Genomic DNA, 26088 nt, shown 5'->3' with positions numbered 1-26088 from the left:
TACCACCCATTAGGTAGTAGAAATGGAGAAAATACTAGCACAAATAGCTGAAACCTGCAATGGAAATCCTTATATCACAAAGAAGGCAATCAAATAAATTGAAACAGAATTTAAACATCATTAAAATGTGAATAGATTAAAATGACAACGTATGAATATCAATATATAAATATAGATCTGATCATCACGCTAATTCTGAAATAATTTATAAAAAGTAATAAATTATTAATGGGCGATCGCCAGTAGGTAGTTATAGTTAGGATCTATTTTCCATAGGAAATCCGCAACATTCTATTCCCAATAACTTTGGCGCCGGTTGACGAATCTTCACGAAATTTTCAAAACTTTTGGCCAGATCCGGTCCGCTCCTATCCTGAAAGCCTCGGAGTGATTCGTCAAGCAGGGGTCGAGAAAAAAGGGGGGTCCCACAACGCGTTTTCCCCATGCAATTTTCCATAGGAAACTTTAGTCGCAGTTACAGCCCGAACTACTGAACGGAATTACACCAAATTTGGCAAAATGGTAGCCCTTGGTTCAGAGTCATGCCTTTTGGTTAAATGGTGTAAATCCGTTCAGTAGTTCCTGAGAAAATCAAAAGTAAAATCACATATATATCTATGGGCGCGGTGGATTCGCGCACCCTCCCGATGACAAGCTGTATGCTAATTGGCTGTCAACACTCCAAACCAGGAAGTGTTGGCAGCCATCTTGTGCCTCTGTTGAACCGAGGCACAAGAAAACAGTAAAACTAATGCGCAAAACGCAAAAAGGGGGCACGGTAGAAATACCCTGACCCCCTAGGCCTGCTTAGGGGGTCCCACAAGGACAAATCGGCTGTGTGCGCGGATCCTGCCGATAAAAACAAAAAACGAAGCGCGGGCTCCCGCGCTTCCTTGCTAATTTGCCCCCGGGGGGCCAAATCCCGGGGGCAATGATAGTATTGGGCTGGGGGCCCAAAGGGGCCCTCCAGCCCCGGGGACCGCCACCCCCGGGGCTTTATGGAAATATATGCAGGGGGCTCACAGCCTCCCCCAGCCCCGGGGACCGCCACCCCTGGGGCTTCAAAACTGAATGGGTGGGGGGCTCAAAGGCCCCTCAAGCCCCGGGGACCGCCATCCCCGGAGCTTTGTGAAAATATTTGCAGGGGGGCTCACAGCCCCCCCGCAGCCCCGGGGACCGCCACCCCCCAGGGCTTGTGTATTTAAAAAAAAAAAAAAATAGCCTGTGTGGGGGGGCTCAAGCCACCCCACACGCCCCGGGGACCGCCACCTCCTCGGGGCTCTACATATTCAAATTAGGGGGGTCCGTGACGGACCCCCAGCCACGGACCCCCCTCCTGGAGCCTGTGATGGCCCTGAGGACCGCCACCCCCCAGGGCCGGCTCCTGCAGTGTCCCGGGGTGCCCACCCCCTGGACACTGTACTTTGCTATGGCAGGGCCATAGCAAACTTGGTTTGGATTTTGAAAGAGAGAGCAGGAAACCTGCTCTCTCTTTCAAAATGCAAACCAAATTGCTTTTCCACCCGGGGAACTGCATGTTAGCAGCTCCCCATGTGGAAAAGCAATGCCGGCTCCCGCAGGACGCGGGGAGCCGGCTGGGACCATGGGGGCATTGGGGCTCCCCCCACGGTCCTCAACGAGGTGGCCAGGCCCTGGGGGATGGGGTCCCCGGGGCCATAAATGGCCTTAGGAGGGGGCCATGCAGCCCCCCCCCTCTGAAACAATATTTTAAAAAAATGCCCATGCACCGGGGGATGGGGTCCCCGGGTCACGGAATTGGGCACATGAGGGGGGCCCACGCGGCCCCCTTCACATTAATAATTTTTTTTTTTTTAATATTGGGGTTCAGGCCCTGGGGGATGGGGTCCCCAGGGCCCAAAAAAAGTAAAAAGAAGGGGGGCTACACAGCCCCCCTTCACACAAAAAAAAAGGTACGCGATCGTGTGTAGGCCCCATCCCCTCATGGAACCACTCTGCAAACGCGCCCTGTGGCGTGTTTTAAATTGGGGAATTAAATCCCCTTCAATACTGGGGGTCCCTGGGGGCCAACTAGCCCACCAGGAACCTCCAGTATTCGCCACGGAGCTGCGTTGCAGAGAGATGTTCTGAGGCCATGCCCCTTTTTGCACCTCTCTGCAACGCAGCTCTGTGGTGCTTAATGGAGGTACCTGGTGGGTTAGTTGCACCCCAGGGACCCTCAGGATTCAAGGGGAGTTAATCCCCCAACTTAAAACGCGCCACGGGGCGGGTTTGCACAGTGGTGAAGGGAGGGGGCGGGGCCTGAGGTGACATGTGTGCAAACACGCCCTGTGGCGCGTTTTAAGTTGGGGAATTAATTCCTCTTCAATCCTGAGGGTCCCTGGGGGCCAACTGGCCCAACAGGTACTTCCAGGAAGCGCCACGGAGCTGCGTTGCAGACTGTTGTAAAAAGGGGCGTGGCCTCTGAACACCTCTCTGCAATGCAGCTTTCTGGCGCATACTGGAGGTACCTGGTGGGCTAGTTGGCCTCCAGGGACCCTCAGGAATGAAGAGGAATTATTTCCCCAAATTAAAAAGCGCCACAGGGTGTGTTTTCACACATGTCACCTCAAGCCCCGCCCCCTTCCTTCAGCAGTGTGCGCGTTTTAAATTGGGGAAATAATTCCTCTTCAATCCTGAGGGCCCCTGGGGGCTAACTAGCCCACCAGGTGCTTCCAGTAAGCGCCACTGAGCTGCGTTGCAGAGAGGTGGTCTAGGCGGTGCCCCTTTTTACACCTCTCTGCAACGCAGCTCTGTGGCGCTTACTGGAGGTACCTAGTGGGCTAGTTGGACCATAGGGACCCTCAGGAATCAAGGGGACTTAATCTCCCAAATTAAAATGGCCACAGGGTGTGTTTACACAGTGGTGAAGGGAGGGGACGGGGCCTGAGGTGACGTGTGCAAACACGCCCTGTGGCGCGTTTTACGTTGCGGAATTAAGTCACCTTTAATCCTGAGAGTCCCTGGGTTCAACTAGCCCACCATGTACCTCCAGTAAGCACCACAGAGATGCGTTGCAGAGAGGTGGTCCGAGGCCAGGCCCCATTTTACACCTCTCTGCAATGAAACTCTGTGGCACTTACTGGACATACCTGGTGGGTTAGTTGGCCCCCAGGGACCCTCATGATTCAAGGGGACTTGATCCCCCAACTTAAAACGCTCACAGGTCGTATTTGAACACATGTCATCTCAGGCCCCCCCCCCTCCCTTCACCAGTGTGCAAACGCACCCCGTGGCGCATTTTAAGAGGTAGTTTTAATCCCCCTGCCCTATTATATACTAGGGGCTTACAGAGGAGGTCATGCTAATCACAGGGGGACCCCAGCGCATAGTGTTCCCTAGTGTATGTAGATGTTTTAACTGTATTCTAAGTGTCTTTTAACATAGCACTGGCTCTAGGACTGGTTAGTCAGACTCAGTTACCACCAGTACACGTCTGAAAAAATTGAGGTTACAGGATGATTTTGCAACAAGGCTTCTTTCTGCTCCTCTGTTTGTTCTTTCTGCACGTCTTGCTTCTTCCTGCACTTTTCTTCGTCTTTAAGGACTTCTGTTGCTTCTTTCTGCATGTCTTTTGCTTCTTTCTGTGCGTTTTTTCTTCTTTCTTCACATGTCCTACCTCTGTAGGCATAGTTAGAAACTAGCATTTAAAAAACCTTTGAAATTCACTGAAAAAACCATAGGTTTCAGGGGCGTTATAGGTAGCTGGACATTTCACTCGTACAAAACCATTGAAATTCCCCCGTTATAGTTAGTTCAGCTAACTATAACTCGGCGCCCGCAATGCACTGCTGATGACATCACATATTACATCACTGATGACATGGTCAGTGACATCACTCATGACATCACTGATGACATCTCGAATTACATCACTGGACCCAAATCCGTGCTTCTAAATTCTTTATTTGCCACCAAGTTAGTCCGCCATGACGCGTTTCGGCCGTCCCACGGCCTTGATCACATTCATAGGAAACAACTTTTTTGGTTTGATACTAACTTTGGAGTTGTTCGACAAAGTTTTATGAAACTTCCTCAGCTTCTTCCTGGAAAGTTTTTAGGTGATCCTACAAGTGGGGCTGAGAAAAAGGGGGCCCCAAAATGCAATTTCCCCCTGAGATTTCCGGAAAACGCTACTTCCCAAACGGCTGAAAACAATTACTCCAAATGTGGCAGGAAGCAAGATCTTGGTCCAAACAATTTGCTTTTTGTAGTAAATCTGTTCACTAGTGTTTGAGATGTCCTGTCCATATTAGCCTCCGACATCTATGTCCTAATCTATTTCCTGTGCATTATTGCCTCCGGCACCTGAGTCCTAATCCATATCCTGTGCATTGTTGACTCTGACACCTGCGTCCTAATCCATGTCCTGTGCATTATTGCCTTCGACACCTGAGTCCTAATCCATGTCCTGTGTATTGTTGCTTCTGACACCTGAGTCCTATTCCGTGTCCTTTGTATTGTTGCCTCCAACACCTGAGTCCTTTTCCATGTCCTGTGCATTATTGCCTCCAACATCTGAGTCCTAATCCATGTTCTGTGTATTGTTGCCTCCGACACCTGAGTCCTAATCTATGTCCTGTGTATTGTTGCCTTTGACACCTGAGTCCTAATTTATGTCCTGTGTATTGTTGCCCCCAACACTTAAATCCTAATCCATATTGTGTGGATTGTTCCCTCCAACACCTGAGTCCTAATCAAAATCTGGTGTATTGTAGCCTCCGACACCTGATTTACTTGTGGTCTAACACCTTTACCTGGCAAGAGCTGGGAAGCGGGGAATACTGGGGCTGACCCGATAAGAAGTCATGTAGTGTATCTGAAAGTAGAACACACATTTGCCACTCTCTTCCCACCTCTCCCAGAAGGGCTCCATTTAAACTCAGGGCCTGATTTAGATCATGGCGGACGGGTGACTCGGTTGCAATGGTGACGGATATTTCCTCTGCCAAAATATTAATCCCATAGGATCTAATGGGATTTTTATATTTCAGCAGAAGGGATATCCATCACCTTTGTCATGAAGTAACCCATCCGCCAAGATCTAAACCAGACCCAAAGTTATGCTGAGCGATGGGCAGTCTGTTGGGTATAGGAGTGTCTCGTGGGGCAGGCAGTCGGCACCATACAGTGTACACAACTGTGAATGGTCCAGACCTGCGATGGGCACACCTGTGATGAGACAAGACATGGGATGGGCTCCCAAGAGGAGGGCAGATGGCCATACCTGTGGCGAAATTTGACATGAGGTGGGCACACCTGTGGTGAGATGAGACCGGGGATGGACTCCCAAGAGGAGGACAGATGGGCAAACCTGTGGTGAAATTTGACTTGAGGTGTGCACACCTGTGGGGAGGCAAGCCCACAGATGGGCTCCCAAGAGGAGGGCAGATGGGCACACCTGTGTTGAAATTTTACTTGAGGTGGGCACACCTGTGGGGAGACAAGGCCAGGGATAGGCTCCTAGAGGAGGACAGATGGGCACACCTGTGGCGAGATGAGACCAGCGATGGGCACACCTGTGGTGAGATGAGACATGCATGGACCCAAGGGAAGGACAGTTAAGCACACCTTTGGTGAGATGATACCTGCGATAGGCATACCTCTGGTGAGACGAGACCAGGCATGCAGCTCAAGAGGAGGACAGATGGGCACACCAGTGGCGAGACAAAACCAGCGATGGGCACTCCTGTGGTGAGACGAGACCAGGGAGGGAGCTCAAGAGAAGGACAGATGGGCGCACCTGTGGCGAGACGAGACCTGAGGTGGGCACACCTGTGGTGAGATGAGATCTGCAATAGGTACCCCTGTGGTGAGACCAGACCAGGGATGGACCCCAAGAGGAGGACAGATGGGCACTCCTGTGGTGAAATGAGACCTGAGATGGGCACACCTGTGGAGATATGAGAACTGTGATGGGCACACCTGTGATGAGACGAGACCAGGGATGGGCTCCCATGGGGTGGACAGAAAGGCACATTTGTGGTGAGACAAGACCTGCGATGGGCACACTTGTAGTGAGACGAGAACAAGGATGGACCCCAAGAGGAGAACAGATGCGCACACCTGTGGAGACACAATAACTGCGATGGGCACACCTGTGCTGAGACGAGACCAGGGATGGGCCCTAAGAGAAGGTCAGATGGGCACACATTTGGTGAGGCGAAACCTGAAGTGGGTCTCAACTGTAGGACAGATGGGCGCCAGGTGAATGCTGAGCCCCCCAGTGGGTGAACCCTCCACGAGAAGGCTCCTCCCAGACATCCCTGAGAACTGGAGCCATGGCACCTATGACCACAGGAAGGAGAACAGTAAGTGGGTCAGACATGTGAATCACCACTACAGCCACCAACCCTCCGGATGGGCCAGTACCTGGCTCAGTACCTCTGTCAGTCTCATGCCTTTTGTCCTGCTGGGAGACCTGCCAAGTGCTGTTGGTTCAGCCGGGTGCGAGCCTTCACGATCTGGGGTCAGACATCTGGGGGGGCTTATTCCAGTTCCACTGGGGAATGGAATGAGACGTATTTCCCTTAGGTTAAAGAGTCCTGCTCTGTCTCTCCTGCCAAGATGCTCCAATTGCCCATACAGAATCAACAGTAGGCAGTCTTGGTATTCATGAGATAAAGGGGCAGATTTACAAGCCCCTTACGCTGCCGGTGTGTCACGTTACGTGATGCACTGGCGGCGCAACCTGTTGCGTGATATTTACAAGCACACGTAAAGCCACCCTGCATGGCTGTACCTGTGCTTGTAAATATCACCCCTTTTCGCACAACACTTTGCGTGTTAGGGTGGTGACATGGGTGTTGCTGTCGGTGTTCTCTCGCAACACCCATGTCCACGGATGCATTTCCAGATTTACGAGCAATCGTAAAACTGGAAATGCATCAGAATGCTACGGCTCCCCAGCGGAGGCGTAGGGAGGCGCAATGAGGAAAAATGTTTTCATTTCTCCTCATTTTTTTCCTCTTTCAATGCGTGCTGCATTCTACAGCATGCATTTGAAGAGGAAATCACCTCAATTGATTGTTTTTGTGCAGGAAGGTGTTCCTTCCTGCACAAAAACAATCTCCCTACGATGCAGGCATCCTTGCACCATGGTGCAAGGGTGCGTGCACCGGCGCATGGAAAACAGTTTGTGCGCCAGCACGGGGGGAAGCACAGAAATGCGACATATTGTTGTAAATATGTCACATCCCTGTTCCGCAAAACTAACGCAGCACGGCTCAGCAAATAGACGTCCGGCACCGCACTGCTTTAGTTTCTTGTATATCTACCCCAAAGAGACAAAGTGTATGGTGGTGAAAGAAGGAGGCATGATGTGGAATCAATACTAGGCAGCCTTGTTCTTCATGAGATAAAGAGCCAGGAAGTGTGAGGAGAAAGAAGAATGAGGTGGAATCAGTAGAAGGCAGCCTGGGTATTCATGAGATAGAGACAGGAAGTGTGGAGAGTAGGAAGAATGAGGTGGAATCAGTACTAGACAGCCTGAGTATTCATGAGATAGAGACAGGAAGTGTGGGGAGTAGGAAGAATGAGGTGGAATCAATACTAGGCAGCCTGAGTATTCATGAGATAGAGACAGGAAGTGTGGGGAGTAGGAAGAATGAGGTGGAATCAATACTAGACAGCCTGGGTATTCATGAGATAGAGACAGGAAGTGTGGTGAATAAGAAGAATGAGGAGGAATCAATACTAGACAGCCTGGGTATTCATGAGATAGAGACAGGAAGTGTGGGGAGTAAGAAGAATGAGGTGGAATCAATACTAGGCAGCCAGGCATTCTGAGATAAAGAGACAGGAAGTGTAGGGTGGTGGAAGAAGGAGGCTCGAGGTGGAATCAATTCTAGACAGCCTGGGCATTCGTGAGATAAAGAGACAAGAAGTGTAGGCTGGTGGAAGAAGAGGCTTGAGGTGGAATCAATACTAAGCAGCCTTGTTCTTCATGAGATAAAGGGACAGGAAGTGTGGTGAATAAGAAGAATGAGGTGGAATCAATACTAGGCAGCCTGGGCATTCGTGAGATAGAGACAGGAAGTGTGGGGAGTAGGAAGAATGAGGTGGAATCAATACTAGACAGCCTGGGTATTCATGAGATAGAGACAGGAAGTGTGGGGAGTAAGAAGAATGAGGTGGAATCAATACTAGGCAGCCAGGCATTCTGAGATAAAGAGACAGGAAGTGTAGGGTGGTGGAAGAAGGAGGCTTGAGGTGGAATCAATACTAGGCAGCCTCCGTATTCACGAGATAAAGAGACAGGAAGTGTGGGGTGGTGGAAGAAGAGGCTTGAGGTGGAATCAATACTAGGCAGCCTGGGCATTCGTGAGATAAAGAGACAGGAAGTGTAGGCTGGTGGAAGAAGGAGGCTCGAGGTGGAATCAATACTAGACAGCCTGGGCATTGTGAGATAAAGAGACAGGAAGTGTAGGCTGGTGGAAGAAGGAGGCTCGAGGTGGAATCAATACTAGACAGCCTGGGCATTGTGAGATAAAGAGACAGGAAGTGTAGGCTGGTGGAAGAAGGAGGCTCGAGGTGGAATCAATACTAGGCAGCCTGGGCATTCTGAGATAAAGAGACAGGAAGTGTAGGGTGGTGGAAGAAGAGGCTTGAGGTGGAATCAATACTAGGCAGCCTTGTTATTCACGAGATAAAGAGACAGGAAGTGTAGGGTGGTGGAAGAACGAGGCTTGAGGTGGAATCAATACTAGACAGCCTTGTTATTCATGAGATAAAGGGACAGGAAGTGTGGTGAATAAGAAGAATGAGGAGGAATCAATACTAGACAGCCTGGGCATTCGTGAGATAAAGAGACAGGAAGTGTGGGGAGTAGGAAGAATGAGGTGGAATCAATACTAGACAGCCAGGCATTCTGAGATAAAGAGACAGGAAGTGTAGGGTGGTGGAAGAAGGAGGCTTGAGGTGGAATCAATACTAGGCAGCCTCCGTATTCACGAGATAAAGAGACAGGAAGTGTGGGGTGGTGGAAGAAGAGGCTTGAGGTGGAATCAATACTAGGCAGCCTGGGCATTCGTGAGATAAAGAGACAGGAAGTGTAGGGTGGTGGAAGAAGGAGGCTTGAGGTGGAATCAATACTAGGCAGCCTCCGTATTCACGAGATAAAGAGACAGGAAGTGTAGGGTGGTGGAAGAAGGAGGCTTGAGGTGGAATCAATACTAGACAGCCTCCGTATTCACGAGATAAAGAGACAGGAAGTGTAGGCTGGTGGAAGAAGGAGGCTTGAGGTGGAATCAATACTAGGCAGCCTGGGCATTCGTGAGATAAAGAGACAGGAAGTGTAGGCTGGTGGAAGAAGGAGGCTCGAGGTGGAATCAATACTAGGCAGCCTTGTTCTTCATGAGATAAAGAGACAGGAAGTGTAGGCTGGTGGAAGAAGGAGGCTTGAGGTGGAATCAATACTAGGCAGCCTTGTTATTCACGGTATAAAGAGACAGGAAGTGTAGGGTGGTGGAAGAAGGAGGCTCGAGGTGGAATCAATACTAGACAGCCTGGGCATTCATGAGATAAAGAGACAGGAAGTGTAGGCTGGTGGAAGAAGGAGGCTCGAGGTGGAATCAATACTAGACAGCCTGGGCATTCATGAGATAAAGAGACAGGAAGTGTAGGCTGGTGGAAGAAGGAGGCTCGAGGTGGAATCAATACTAGGCAGCCTTGTTATTCACGGTATAAAGAGACAGAAAGAGTCGGAAAGTGGAACAGAGATGAGGATGAATGAAGACCAGAAAGCCCCAGTGTTCAGCAGGCCTGGCATTCAGTGGCATCGGGGGGCTCCTACGAAACACTACTGACCCCCTACACTTATATTTTAAGAAATGAAGCCGTGGACTCTGGCGAGGTGGGAGAATGCAATGTCCAGCCAAGGTTGACATGAGTATGACGAACAAACCCCAGTCATGGCGAAGGACCTGGGCCTCAGGTAGACCCTCTTCACCAGACCGTGGTAGGAACTCTGGGGAAGGGGGGCTGCCATCTCTCATCAGGGTTTGAAAAGAGGCTTCAACGATCACGCGTTGGGACTTCCTATGACCTGCGAATAATACAATACTCAACTGTGTCTAAAGGTTTTACTCTCCAGAACATCCAATCCGAAGAGATGAGAACCATTTTAGCCAAAAGGGTAGGTGTAATGAATGCCCGAACTTAAGTCACAATACCTTGCAGACGCCGCTGTGCTCCTCAGCAGAAAAGTGATCTAGTGCACACCGATCTCCTCATTGCTGCCAGGTGTAGACTTTCAGCTCACGTTATAAGTCCAAGACCTGTGTGAGCCAACGGACCCCAGTGAATGTGCCAGGGTCACACGGTTCAGCGCACTCTAGGGCAGGGGACCCCCACTTCCAATCAGATGGCTCAGATGGCAGCGGGAGTAATCGATATTACTCCAAGGGGGAGAGATTTGTCCGCCTGGATTCAGAGCTCTCGGCTACTCCAGTGATCTGTGTCCTCCGCATGCAAATACGACCATTTCCTGTTGCCGTGCACAAGCACTGTGCAAACAGAGGCGTTCCTGCTGCTTGGGAGGCTGATGACGGACAGGTGAGGTGTACAGTATGGGAGGACACGACGTACAGGAAGCTGCGGTGCGGGCATCACTGAGGGAGCTCAGGTGAATGTAGCACAGAGGGAGCTCAGATGCATGCACCGCACAGGGAGCTCAGGTGAATGCAGCCCACAGGGAGCTCAGATGACTGCACCACACAGGGAGCTCAACTCAATGTATCACAGAGGGAGCTCAGGTGAATACATCACAGAGAGAGCTCAGATGCATGCACCGCACAGGGAGCTCAACTCAAAGGGAGCTCAAGTGAATGCACCGTACAGGGAGCTCAGGTGAATGCAGCCCACAGGGAGCTCAGATGACTGCACCACACAGGGAGCTCAACTCAAAGGGAGCTCAAGTTGAATGCACCATACAAGGAGCTCAAGTGAATGCAGCCCACAGGGAGCTCAGATGACTGCACCACACAGGGAGCTCAACTCAAAGGGAGCTCAAGTGAATGCACCGTACAAGGAGCTCAAGTGAATGCAGCCCACAGGGAGCTCAGATGACTGCACCACACAGGGAGCTCAACTCAATGTATCACAGAGGGAGCTCAGGTGAATACATCACAAAGGGAGCTCAGATGCATACACCGCACAGGAAGCTCAGGTGAATGTAGCACAGAGGGAGCTCAGATGCATGCACCGCACACGGAGCTCAGGTAACTGCACCACCACACAGGGAGCTCAACTCAATGCAGCACACAGGGAGCTCCGGTGAATGCAGCACAGAGGGAGCTCAAATGACTGCACCACACAGGGAGCTCAACTCAATGTATCACAGAGGGAGCTCAGATGAATACATCACAAAGGGAGCTCAGATGCATGCACCGCACAGGGAGCTCAACTCAAAGGGAGCTCAAGTGAATGCACCGTACAGGGAGCTCAGGTGAATGCAGCCCACAGGGAGCTCAGATGACTGCACCACACAGGGAGCTCAACTCAAAGGGAGCTCAAGTGAATGCACCGTACATGGAGCTCAGGTGAATGCAGGCCACAGGGAGCTCAAATGACTGCACCACACAGGGAGCTCAACTCAATGTATCACAGAGAGACCTCAGGTGAATGCAGCACACAGGGAGCTCCGGTGAAGGCACCGCACAGTGAGCTCTGGTGAATGCACTGCACAGGAAGCTCAGATGCATGCACAGCGCAGGGAGCTAAACTTAATGTATCACAGAGGGAGCTCAGATGAATGCACCGGAGAGGGAGCTCACGTGAATGCGGGAGCAAGGAGCTCAACTCTATTCAGCACACTGCGATGCAGGTAAATGCAGCAAGCAAGCAGCTCAGATACATGCACAGCACAGGGAGCTCAACTCAATGCAGCACACAGGGAGCATAGGTGAATCCAGCACAGAGGGAGCTCAGAAGCATGCACCGCACAGGGAGCTCAACTTCATGAAGCATACAGGGAGCTCCGGGGAAGGCACCGCACAGGGAGCTCAGGTGAATGCACCGTAGAGTGAGCTCAGATGAATGCACTGGCGAGGGAGCTCACATGAATGCGGGAGCAGGGAGCTCAACTCTATTCAGCACACTGCAATGCAGGTAAATGCAGCAAGCAAGCAGCTCAGATACATGCACAGCACAGGGAGCTCAACTCAATGCAGCACACAGGGAGCATAGGTGAATCCAGCACAGAGGGAGCTCAGATGAATGCAAAGCACAGGGAGATTAACTCCATGCAGCATACGGGGAGGTTCGGTGAATGTACTGCTCAGGGAGTTCGGATGAAGGCACGGCAGAGGGTGCTCAGGTGAATGCAAATGCAAGAAACAAAATTAATGGAACGCACAGGGAGCTCAACTCAATGCATCACAAAGGACGCGTAGGTGAATGCAGCACAGAGGGAGCTCAGATGACTGCACCACACAGGGAGCTCAACTCAATGAATCACAAAGGACGCGTAGGTGAATGCAGCACAGAGGGAGCTCAGATGACTGCACCACACAGGGAGCTCAACTCAATGCATCACAAAGGACGCGTAGGTGAATGCAGCACAGAGGGAGCTCAGATGACTGCACCACACAGGGAGCTCATCTCAATGCATCACAAAGGACGCGTAGGTGAATGCAGCACAGAGGGAGCTCAGATGACTGCACCACACAGGCAGCACAACTCTATGTAGCACAAAGGACGCGTAGGTGAATGCAGCACAGAGGGAGCTCAGATGACTGCACCACACAGGGAGCTCAACTCACTGTATCACAGAGGACGCGTAGGTGAATGCGGCATGCAAGAAACTCAAGTGAATGCAACAAACTGGGAGCTCAAGGGAGCACAACTCTATGTAGCACACAGGGAGCTCAAGGGAGCTCAACTCAATGCAGCAAACATGGCGCTCAGGTGAATTCAGCACACAGAAAACTCAAGCAAATGCAGTGCAGAGGGAGCTCAGGAGAATGTACCAAAACAGAGAACTCAACTCAATGCATAGCACAGGGAACTCAAGTGTATACAGGAGCAGGGAGCTCAAGGGAATGCAGTGAGCAGGGAGCTCAAGGGAATGTAGTGAATAGGGAGCTCAAGGGAATGCAGTGAACAGGGAGCTCAAGGGAATGCAGTGAACAGGGAGCTCAAGGGAATGCAGTAAACAGGGAGCTCATGGGAATGCAGTGAACAGGGAGCTCAAGGGAATGCAGTGGACAGGGAGTTCGGGTGAATGCAGCACACAGGGAGCTCAAGGGAATGCAGTGAACAGGGAGCTCAAGGGAATGCAGTGAACAGGGAGCTCAAGGGAATGCAGTGAACAGGGAGCTCAAGGGAATGCAGTGAACAGGGAGTTCGGGTGAATGCAGCACACAGGGAGCTCACTGGAATGCAGTGAACAGGGAGCTCAAGGGAATACAGTGAACAGGGAGCTCATGGGAATGCAGTGAACAGGGAGCTCAAGGGAATGCAGTGAACAGGGAGTTCAGGTGAATGCAGCACACAGGGAGCTCAAGGGAATGCAGTGAACAGGGAGTTCAGGTGAATGCAGCACACAGGGAGCTCACTGGAATGCAGTGAACAGGGAGCTCAAGGGAATACAGTGAACAGGGAGCTCATGGGAATGCAGCACACAGGGAGCTCAAGGGAATGCAGTGAACAGGGAGTTCAGGTGAATGCAGCACACAGGGAGCTCAAGGGAATGCAGTGAACAGGGAGTTCAGGTGAATGCAGCACACAGGGAGCTCAAGGGAATGCAGTGAACAGGGAGTTCAGGTGAATGCAGCACACATGGAGCTCAAGGGAATGCAGTGAACAGGGAGCTCATGGGAATGCAGTGAACAGGGAGCTCAAGGGAATGCAGTGAGCAGGGAGCTCAAGGGAATGCAGTGAACAGGGAGCTCAAGGGGATGCAGTGAACAGGGAGCTCAGGTGAATGCAGCACACAGGGAGCTCGGTGAAGGCTCAGCTGATTCTAGTGTGCAGAAAGCTCAGCAGGGAACTTGCTTGTTTGCAGAATGCAATCCACGGTAGGTAACTTAATGCACCGACGCATGACCCCACCCAGGCGCTTCGCTAGTTTCTGTGGGAACGACCTGGCGAGGCTCAAAGGGCTGCGAAACAAGGCGAGCTATCACGTCACTGCTGGGATCTGTCCTGTGCTGTAAGATGAGCTCGCGCTGCCCAGGGTGACTTCACCTGTGCAGTCTTTGGCTGTGCAATAAGCCAGAGTCTGTTTCTTTATATTTAGGAAAAATAGTGTTACCTGCTTCCAAAAGGCAGCCGAACCATTCCCCGCTTGATGACTTTAATGCTATTTTATGTTTGAGTTATTTTGACTCGCGCGCATTGTGTGACTAGTATGGCCTCGCAGCGCTAACTGAACCCAGGCATCGAGGATAGTAACCAGAGTGAAGGTTAGATTGACCACTCTTTGGTGCTATGCAGCGCAGCAACTTCAGGAAAGACTCAAACAGTGGCACGTCTACAGGGATATGCAGAGGCGCAACTAGAGTCAAATTTCGGGGTGGGGGGGGGGGGGGAGTTCTAAGAAAAAATTTCGGCGGGGGGCTGAATCTTGTAAGCAATAGGCAGAGTGGAGCCGCAGGGGCTCTTAGAAGGGGTGAGGCCTCATTAACATGCAAATGGTCTTTTAAAGACCTGTGAAGTGCTCGGGTGCGGCTGTGTGTGCGCCGGGAAGCTGTCTCAGCCCGGGCTGCCACATACGAGTCCAATGGGTGTTGCGCGCCTGGGGATATGCCATGGTTCTATCTCTCCCTGCACTGGTTCACTTTAGGCTGCCATGGCGCCAATGCAGACACCCTTGCACTTGCGTTCTGTCAAGCACAGGTTTCGTATTGGAAGGTGGGGCCTTTCCAGTAGCAAAAATATAGTACGCTATCTACTTTTTTGCGTGCTGTGCCGTTTCACATACATGCAAAATCTGAAAACGTTTGGGAACAGAACAGTTTTCTCAAAGCCACGCTTACCTTGAGGAGGTGTATGTTTGAGGTGCAAATCTCTGTCCACCACTAATAGCAGATATGGATTTGTGTCAAAACCCCCGGGTGATTGCATGGGAATCCCATGTAGCACACACAAGACACTCCCTTGAGTAAAGTAGCTCAGAGCACAGCTTTGCTTTACTTTAGGCAACTTTCTCACGCAAATCTGGATTGCATTGGAAAGTAAATCCCAACACAACATGTTCTGCTGGGTTCACTTTTGTGATGCAAAGTCCCGGCTCAGTTGATTAATTTCCCCCAAAGGGTCTGTTTTAGCGCATGAAGCTGTGTGGTCAGTGGTGTGTTTGTGGTTTTGTTGCTGTTTTCGGTTGATGTGTAGAGGTGGCGCCATCAGAGTTATTCCACATTCACCAGTAGCGGAGCTAGGACTCCTGCGGCGGTCCCTTCGCTTTCCGCCCGTCACGCCAAGCTGGAGCATGTACTGAATCCACACACAGGGATGTTGGACGTTCTTATGTTGCCCTATGTCACGGTTAAGAAACCTTTTCAAGGCTATCCACCCATAAAATAATACAGTAATGCCACTGTGAAATATTCTGGGGGTCGTATGACACAATAACAAGTGACCGAACATTCGTCCGCCATAACACCCTCATGGCCAGGATATCGGCATCGAACATTTTGTGAAGGTAAGAATACATACCAGGGGGTATTCATAAATGTAACTTACACATGTAAGTTACAAATGTAAGTTTCCATTACACTTTTGAGTAACTTTACTACTCTGGCTAGTCACCATTTGCAAGTGTAAAGTTACTCACAACTGTAGACTTACATGTCTCTCCATCCCCTGAAAAACAGAGGGGAGACAAATTTACAAATGTAATTTACTGTTGCCAAAAAGGAGCATTCGTAAGTCCAGCACCACACATAGACGACGACTGGTACTGTAACAAACTCCCATAGACAATAATGGAGGCAGGAACTTAAAATAGAACCCCATTTGGAATAATGTTACATTAAATTAATTTATTTTGCCTTTTTAAATATGTACTTACAATCATTTTTATGTTAAAAACGTAAACATAATCAAAGAAATAAATATAACTTTATGGAAAAATATTTTAATAACCCTTTTAAACAAATGTAACTTTAAAAAAAAAAGTAATTAAATTATTTTAAATTAATTCTGTAACTTCTTATACATTTTAAATACAAAATACATAAACACACACGTTTTACTTTTGACAATTCGTTTTAAATCTTAAACAAGAATGTTTATTTAACACATTTAAATTAACTTAATATTTATTTCCAACGGGGCACAGATTTCCTTAGGGTAAAGTATAGGGAAAAGTTAAAAAAAAGTCTGGTAAACTTAAAAAACACAAAAATGTGTTAAATGTTAATGTAAATTAACTCTATATATTTATTTAGAATGAAGAACTACATTAAAAATACTACAGCACTATTAACATAATTGCAATTTAAAATGGAATTATTTTAATTTAATTAAATTCAATTACAATTATTTTTCTGCTTTTGAAATAAAAAATTCAACATACAGTGAAAGAAATATGTTTTTTCATTATGTATTACAAATGTTAGTAGAGATTTATAGATTGAATTCACCGTAATTTAATTATATTTTAGTTTGAATAATGTTACATTAACGTGTGCATTCAAAATTGTTATTTAAATATTTTATTCTAAAATGATAAACATATTTTATTTTTTGATTTTTTAAAATTGAATTACATTTATTTATATTTTTAACCGGTTTAAATAGTTTAGTTTAATTTAACATTATTTCCCAGAGTAGTCTATTTTAAATCCCTTTCATTATTATTTTCTATGGGACAGTATTGCAGTACCAGTGGTTGCCCATATGCGGTGCTGAACTTACTCCAGTTCGGAGTTTGTATATATTTGCTCCTGAGGGGCCGATTCTGATTTCGGCCGGAAGGGCTCTAAACGATGGTCGGAGCCCTTCCGACCGAATCGGAATGTGTTGGCTGGATCCCTTTCTGACTGAGCCATTCCGATGGGCTCGGTCAGAAAGGAATCCGATTCGGATTTCCGGATGGCTGACGACAGGCTCGGAGAGCCCGTCCGCCGTCCGGAAATCCCTCAGTACTCCCCCGGCCGCCTCTTTACGACCGAGGGAGTAGGATGACAGTTTTTCACTGCCTTTTCGTGCCGGTCTTTCCGGCACGAAAAGGCTGTCAGAAACTGTCTTTGGGGGCCCCCAGTAGGGCCCCCATGGATGCAAGGCTGCCAAATGGCGGCCTGGGCTGTGGATACCTGCACCCAGTGACAGGCACCTTGGGGTGCCGGCCACAGGGTGCAGGGATGAACTGCACCCCTGCTTTTCACAATGCAAGCATGCATTCCGCTCGGAATGCATGCTTGCATTGTGAAGTACATGAGTGTGACCGAAACCTGTTTGGTCGCATCGTACTTGCAGGGCCGTAACCGACGACAGCAGACCTGAGTCCGTCCGACATCAGAATCGGCCCCTAAGTAGTAAACTTACACCTGTGAGGCTCTTCCCATAGAAAAGGTCAGAAAGGTGAAGGTGGAGATTTAAACTCACCGAATTGTAAACTGCATTCTGTACTGAGTAAGTAGCACTGCTGTGGGACTGTGGAACTGAGGTATGTGCTACAATACGCAGTTTGTGAATCAGGCGAAAGTTTTTGCGGGTGAGGTTTTCTCATGGAACTGACTATGACTGAGTGTGAAGGGGTGCACATGAAAAAGAGGAGCGTCAGACGAGAGGCCACAGTCATAAAAATGCCTACTTAAAAGTAGACTTCAGGGGCACGGGAAAAGGGAATACTTACAAAGATTCGGGGGCACCTACTGACACCTGACATAAACAGAGACATAGAAGTGTTCAGACCACTTAAAGCATCAATGGGTACTTATGGGAAAGGCTGGCCAATGTTGGAAATAATTTTTCATGGAAAAAAGAAGGGGGAAACGTGTTATGTACGTCATATGTAAGTTGAAAGATAAAAAAAAGAATTGCATATTAACTTTCTTACTGACTACCAAAGTATTCCTTACTGCATGTAGAGATAACGTGCCAGCGAAAATGTGTCTGGCTTATCGTACCCTGTATTTGCCTTTCACTGTGAATATCAAAATGTCCTTGGGTGTTTACTCAAGTGTAAATTACACATACACAGATTAAGTGCCAATGGAAAGGTTTTTTAATAAAGGAAACCTTTCAATTCACATACCTGCCTATGTTACGAGTTTAACCAATATCTTTGAGAAATGGTCGCCCAGGGCACTGTACCCCTCCTTCTAGGCGCTCCAACAATCTTAAAGTCAGCACGAGGCGACAGCTTTAGTGATGTCAGCACTGGAAAAAATTCTTGGTTATCTGTTGACCTTGTGTCAAAGACACAGGCTGTGCGTTTACTGATTGGCTGATATCTGTTAACCCGTCAACGCACAACTATGAGTGGAGGTGGATTAGGAAGCCTCTTATTAACCAAATAAAAAGGGAAGATGGATGAATGCCACTAAAGGGTCAATTACAAGTTTGGCAGTGCGGGAGCGGGGTGAGCCACAACCGCTATGCTCCCCCGCCGAGACTCACCGCCACCCGCACACCAGGTTACAACTTAAAAGGGGGTCTGGAGGGTGACATAGCGGTCCCGCGCGGGTGCCTTTGAAAAGCCTTGTGTGGCGTTCCCATTGCGGTGCCTTTGAAAAAGGCACCGCAATGGGAACGCCACACAAGGCTTCCGCACGGCATGACCTCGAAAGTCCATGCCATGCAGGAACTGGTGTTTATAGAGGAACAAGCTGTCCCTTCCTACAGATACATTAGAGAATGGCCATAGAATTTGAATAATTTTTATGTCAGCGGAAATCAAATGAGGGAATACAGGTATTTATTAAATCTTGAAGCAACCAAAAACATAAAAAGTGGGAAACGCGCAAGACAACAAAAAAATATAAATCAACAAAGTTCAGACATTTTCTAAGTGACTAAACAAATAATAAACAAATAATGTCACAACTAACTTAAGCTACCATTCCTAAAATAAAAAACATTTGCGATAGTCATGGTACTCCATGTCGAAGACGTTTCGATCCCTCTTTATGATCTGGAGATCATCATCAGGACTTAATTGTATATGCCTGAGACAAAAAATGCCTAAAATTACAAACAATAAGGGTACACAATTGCTGCGAAGGGCACATCCTAATAGCTAAGAATGCTGAAATGGGAAATCGAGACAGCTGATTGGCAAAATAGGTGATGGTGATCAAGGTGTATACAACCGCTAGTGGAGCAGGCTGAGGGCAACCACTAGTTGAAGTCCGGATTGCTCTGCGGGGAAACTGGGGCCACCGGAACCGACAATCTGTGAACGAATGAAAGCAATGTGCGGCACCCTCCTGCACAAGACAAGCCGAGGTGAGTGGTGGTCTGCAGTGCCAAATGACCTCAGAGCTCTAGTAAGATCTGCATGATGAGTGATCTCTCGTCCATGGGCCAGGTCCTGCTGTCCAGCTTGCCCGCAGTCCACTATTTACTCCTCTGCTCGTTTTTCTGCCTCTTGCTGCTCATTTCTGACCTTTATTTTGTCTCTTTCTGTTTGTTTCTCACCTTTAATTTGTCTTTTTCTGCTTGTTCCTGTCCTTTATTCTGCCCCGTCCCACTTGTTTCTGTCCTTTATTCTGCCACTTTCCGCTCATTTCTGACCTGCATTCTGCTGCTTTCTGCCAGTTTCTAACCTGTATTTTGTTACTTTCTGCTAATTTCTGACCTTTATTATGACTCTTTCTGATCGTTTCTGACCTTTAGTCTGATGTTTCATCCACTGAGCCCAGATACCCTAGAGAGGGTGACAGCGCTGTGCTATACCAATGCTGATTGATTGCTCCACAGGCTTGAGTAGATCGCCCCATACATTCCCCAGTGCAGACTCCACTCTGTGTCTGAACCCAGATTGGCGCGTGTCCAGGATTTTCCGAGGCACAATGCATCCTTGGGTTTGGCTAGTGACTATTTTTTCTAGTAGCCCTGAGATCCATGGAAGATCTGTTACAGGAAGGTAGTTTGGGATTAGAGTGGCGTGTTGAGAGGAGAGTGGACAAAAAGACAGAAGGTGGTAGTAAATTTGCTGGTCGTGCTTTGAGGCATCTGGCCACTTGGTTGGCTAGTAAGTCTGGTTGTGACTGGTAACGGGGTCGAAGGGATCTCCTCAATTTGTCAAGTGCTCCTTCGAGACTCTGTGTTTATCAAACAGGTATTTTGACTCTGTTGCAAAACTGGTTCACAGGTATGAGCAAAAGGAACAAGTCCTCAAGAAACTAGAGCTTCAGGAGTGACTCGCGTGAGTTTTCAGGGGTGGTCACCTGCCCAGGTGGTATATCTTCTGGCACTCTTACCAAGCACTTACTGAAAAGTTAGGCTGGGTGGGTGGTGGGAGCTAGGTCAGCCACTATCTGTCCCATTGGTTTCCGGTTAGCCAAACACTGCTACGGTCAGGGGTTGAGCTCAGTAATGACCCTTACCTGTTCTATCAGATATTAATGCCCTCCCAACTCTTTCATGGTACAAAACTGACTAAGGACTTATTTGAAGTTTGGCGGGCAGGATACCGCGCACAACCGTGGTGGTTGTCCAATCTGGCGCCCGAATTACATATTTATTGAAGCCTATGACACTTGTGATACAGTGGATGGGACACCCACCAAATTTAAACAAAGGATCCTGTCCACCAGACTCCAAATAAGGAAAATTCTCATTCTTAGGTCTGCAACTCGGCGTGGGATGGAAATTGAGCAAACACTGATTACCCCGCCTTCTGAAAGCAATCTGACCCTGCGATTTGTTCACCTCTCATAACTGGGTCCTTATACAGACCAGGCCAGACTGGGTGGAACAGGTTTTATTGTACTTCCGGTTATTGAGTATTCCTGTAGAGCAGTGCCAACAATGCCTTGGTGGTGCAATCCCTACTACTCATAGAAAGGGGAGGGGCTTGAACCTTAGTGTACATGTGCTGGAGACTCACCACAGCAGCATGGCGAGCTCGTTCTGCAACCTCCTACAGGATGGAGCAAGGGAGTACGTACAATAAGCGGGACAGTTTGTGGAAGACGCAAGACCCACCCTGGCCAGCCTTCAAGTGATGTCATTACCTAGGGCAAGCCAGAACCGGCAAGGAGCACCCAAACACAACAAACCCTCGGAGGAAGAAGCCTTTGCAGGATAACCAATGACCCCCCGTTACTGCGATCACAGCCCCTCAGAGCCAGGCCGTAGGAGCATAGCCACCGACATCTTGGAGCCCACCAATGCCATGCACCCAAAAAACTACTACAGCCTGCCCTTAAAGTAGTGACTGCCGCAGCAACGATGACAACTCCAAGGAGCCAAGGCAGACAGGAAGCACCAATGACGACAGCTCAAAGAAGCTACTACAGACAGGGAGCACCAATGACGACAGCTCAAAGAAGCTACTGCAGACAGGGAGCACCAATGATGACAACTCCAAGGAGCCACTACAGACAGGGAGCACCAATGATGACAACTCCAAGGAGCCACTACAGACAGGGAGCACCAATGATGACAACTCCAAGGAGCCACTACAGACAGGGAGCACCAATGACGACAGCTCAAAGAAGCTACTGCAGACAGGGAGCACCAATGATGACAGATCCAAGGAGCCACTACAGACAGGGAGCACCAAGGATGTGAACTCTAAGGAGCCATAAGAGACAGGGAGCACCAAGGATGTGAACTCTAAGGAGTCATAAGAGACAGGGAGAACCAATGACATCCGCTCCAAGGAGCCACAACAGACAGGGAGCACCAATGACGACAGCTCCAAGGAGCCACAACAGACAGGGAGCATCAATGACGACAGCTCCAAGGAGACATAAGAGACAGGGAGCACCAAGGATGTGAACTCTAGAGCCATAAGAGACAGGGAGCACCAATGAGGAGAGCTCCAAGGAGCCATAACAGACAGGGAGCACCAATGACAACAACTCCAAGGAGCCGCTATAGACAGGGAGCACCAATGGCGACAGCTCCATGGAGCCATAAGAGACAGGGAGCACTAAGGATGTGAACTCTAAGGAGCCATAAGAGACAGGGAGCACTAATGAAGACAGCTCTAAGGAGCCACTACAGACAGGGAAAACCAAGGACTACAGCTCCAAGGACCCATAAGAGACAGGAAGCAATGATGGCGACAGCTCCAAGGAGCCACTACAGATAGGGAGCACCAAGGACTACAGCTCCAAGGAGCCACTACAGACAGGGAGCACCAATGACAACAACTCCAAGGAGCCATAAGAGACATTAAGCACCAATGACGAGAGCTCCAAGGAGCCACTACAGACAGGGAGCACCAATGATGACAGCCCAAGGAGCCACTACAGACAGGGAGCACCAAGGATGTGAACTCTAAGGAGCCATAAGAGACAGGGAGCACCAATGACGACAGCTCCAAGGAGCCACTACAGACAGGGAGCACCAAGGACTAAAGCTCCAAGGAGCCATAAGAGACAGGAAGCACCAATGACGACAGTTCCAAGGGGCCACTACAGACAGGGAGCACCAAGGACTACAGCTCCAAGGAGCCATACGAGACAGGAATTACCAATGACGACAGCTCGAAGGAGCCACTACAGACAGGGAGCACCAAAGACTACAGCTCAAAGAAGCTACTGCAGACAGGGAGCACCAATGATGACAGCTCCAAGGAGCCACTACAGACAGGGAGCACCAATGACGACAGCTCCAAGGAGCCACTACAGACAGGGAGCACCAAGGACTACAGCTCCAAGGAGCCATAAGAGACAGGAAGCAATGATGGCGACAGCTCCAACTAGCCACTTCAGATAGGGAGCACCAAGGACTACAGCTCCAAGGAGCCATAAGAGACAGGAAGCAACGATGGCGACAGCTCCAAGGAGCCACTACAGATAGGGAGCACCAAGGACTACAGCTCCAAGGAGCCACTACAGACAGGGAGCACCAATGACAACAACTCCAAGGAGCCATAAGAGACATTAAACACCAATGACGACAGATCCAAGGAGCCACTACAGACAGGGAGCACCAATGACGACAGCCCAAGGAGCAACTACAGACAGGGAGCACCAAGGATGTGAACTCTAAGGAGCCATAAGAGACAGGGAGCACCAATGACAACAGCTTCAAGGAGACACTATAGACAGGGAGCACCAAGAACTAAAGCTCCAAGGAGCCATAAGAGACAGGGAGCACCAATGACGACAGCTCCAAGCAGCCATACGAGACATTAAGCACCAATGACGACAGATCCAAGGAGCCACTACAGACAGGGAGCACCAATGACGACAGCCCAAGGAGCAACTACAGACAGGGAGCACCAAGGATGTGAACTCTAAGGAGCCATGAGAGACAGGGAGCACCAAGGATGTGAACTCTAAGGAGCCACTACAGACAGGGAGCACCAAGGATGTGAACTCTAAGGAGCCATAAGAGACAGGGAGCACCAATGATGACAGCTCCAAGGAGCCACTACAGACAGGGAGCACCAATGACGACAGCTCAAAGAAGCTACTGCAGACAGGGAACACCAATGACGACAGCTCCAAGGAGCCATAAGAGACAGGGAGCACCAATGATGACAGCTCTAAGGAGCCACTACAGACAGGGAGCACCAACGACTACAGCTCCAAGGAGCCACTACAGACAGGGAGCACCAAGGACTACAGCTCTGAGGATTCACTACAGACAGGGAGCCCCAATGACGACAGCTCCAAAGAGCCACTACAGAGAGAGAGAGAGAGCACCAATGACAACAACTTCAAGGAGCCATAAGAGACATTAAGCACCAATGACGACAGCTCCTAGGAGCCAAGACAGGCAGAGTGCGCCAGTGACTATTTCTACATTAAGCCACTACAGACAGGGAGCACCAATGACGACAACTCCACGGACCCCCTGCAGACAGGGAGCACCAATGACGACAGTTTCAAGGAGCCACTACAGACAGGGAGCACCAAGGATGTGAACTCTAAGGAGCCACTACAGACAGGGAGCACCAAGGATGACAGTTTCAAGGAGCCACTACAGACAGGGAGCACCAAGGATGACAGCTCCAAGGAGCCATAAGAGACAGGGAGCACCAATAAGGAGAGCTCCAAGGAGCCATAACAGACAGGGAGCACCAATGACGACAGTTTCAAGGAGCCACTACAGACAGGGAGCACCAATGATGACAGCTCCAAGGAGCCACTACGGACAGGGAGCACCAATGACAACAGCTCCAAGGAGACATAAGAGACAGGGAGCACCAAGGATGTGATTCTCTAAGGAGCCATAAGAGACAGGGAGCACCAATAAGGAGAGCTCCAAGGAGCCACTACAGACAGGGAGCACCAAGGATGACAGCTCCAAGGAGCCATAAGAGACAGGGAGCACCAATAAGGAGAGCTCCAAGGAGCCATAACAGACAGGGAGCACCAATGACGACAGTTTCAAGGAGCCACTACAGACAGGGAGCACCAATGATGACAGCTCCAAGGAGCCACTACGGACAGGGAGCACCAATGACAACAGCTCCAAGGAGACATAAGAGACAGGGAGCACCAAGGATGTGAACTCTAAGGAGCCATAAGAGACAGGGAGCACCAATAAGGAGAGCTCCAAGGAGCCACTACAGACAGGGAGCACCAATGATGACAGCTCCAAGGAGCCACTACGGACAGGGAGCACCAATGACAACAGCTCCAAGGAGACATAAGAGACAGGGAGCACCAATAAGGAGAGCTCCAAGGAGCCATAATAGACAGGGAGCACCAATGACGACAGTTTCCAGGAGCCACTACAGACAGGGAGCACCAAGGATGTGAACTCTAAGGAGCCACTACAGACAGGGAGCACCAAGGATGTGAACTCTAAGCAGTCACTACAGACAGGGAGCACCAAGGACGACAGCTCCAAGGACCAACCTTATGCAATCCGTATCATGAAATTGATGACTGTGGATTTAGAAATAAATGTGGAATAATGTGCAGAAACTGCTCTAATGGGCAAGATTGCTTATTTTTCACAACACAATAAATATTCTGAGTGCACAGACACCACTGTCAGCGTATTTATAAGTATTTTTATATCATCTGACCCCTTTCCCAAGACAGTCTTGTTCTTCATTGCTACTTGCATAAGGCATGATATTGTAGGGAAAGGTGTGGTGCAGCGGCCAGAGCGGCTGACTCTGGAGAGCAGGGATCACTGTTCGATCCCGGCAGATCAGCTCAGCATCATGTGACTCTGGGCGATGGTTTACTTAATCTTCCCGACAGCCCCCAGCGCCTTGAAACCTTAATGGGTGATATGTTCGCGCTTTACAAGTAAGGATTATATGGTGGACACCGGATTTATCTATTTGACCCATGTTAGTATTATTATTATTATTAGGGAAGTTTATAAAGCGCTTGGTTACGCAGGAAGCGTATCCCCGTGCTACATTTGAAAACTCAAAGCAGAAGTGAGGAGAGGTTCAGTTATCTTGAGAAAAGGTGTGTTTTTAAGTTTTTCCGGAAACTGGATTCCGAAGGATCTAGGCGGAGATTAAGAGGCAGGGCGTTCCAGCATTTCGCTGCCAAATGGCGAAAAGAGTGTCCACCCATGCGGGCCTTTCTGATCCTAGGGACCACCAGTAGACCTCCGTGAGAAGAACGCAAAGCACGTGAGGGTACATACTTGATGGCTAGGTTCTGGAGTGGTGCCGGCGGTTTCCGAGCAAGAATGCGATGACAGGTACAGAGTGCCTTGAATTCCACTCTGCTTCTTACTGGCAGCCAGTGGAGACTGTGAAGAGCAGCTTTGGAATCTGATCTTTTGGGGAGTTTTAAGATGAGGCGGGCTGCCACATTCTGCAATACCTGGAGGCGGTTTACTGCCTTACAGGTGGCACCAAGATACAGTAGGTTGCCATAGTCCAGGCGTGATGTCACGAGGGCATGTACCAGTGTTCTCCGGGCGGACATAGGGAGGAGAGCAAGGACCTTGCGTAAGATTTTTAAAACGCTGAAACAAACACCCGCCACTCGGTTTATTTGGGGTCCAAAAGACAGATCA

The 26088-nt window shown here is 49.3% G+C and overlaps 2 protein-coding genes across 7 annotated transcripts in view; one reads left to right on the top strand and one right to left on the bottom strand.

The window, feature by feature from the left end:
- Positions 1-26088, top strand: part of LOC146797314 (uncharacterized) — a 421742-nt gene that overhangs the window by 46142 nt on the left and 349512 nt on the right. The gene's annotated exons all lie outside the window — the stretch shown is intronic.
- LOC146797315 (uncharacterized) overlaps positions 1-26088 on the bottom strand; it is a 102313-nt gene that overhangs the window by 65719 nt on the left and 10506 nt on the right. Inside the window, exon 1 of one of the 6 annotated variants that reach the window (XM_085624307.1) lies at positions 10191-10529. The exons of 3 other annotated variants lie outside the window; for them this stretch is intronic. The gene's annotated coding sequence lies outside the window, so the exon portion shown is untranslated. Of the gene's footprint in view, positions 1-10190; positions 10530-26088 lie in introns of those variants that run through there. 2 more of the 6 variants (XM_085624308.1, XM_085624310.1) reach the window with 2 other exon arrangements.

This window comes from Triturus cristatus, chromosome 9 (genome assembly GCF_964204655.1).
Source record: "Triturus cristatus chromosome 9, aTriCri1.1, whole genome shotgun sequence".
Taxonomy (NCBI): Eukaryota; Metazoa; Chordata; class Amphibia; order Caudata; family Salamandridae; genus Triturus; species Triturus cristatus.
This window is presented reverse-complemented; position numbering and strand designations above follow the sequence as displayed.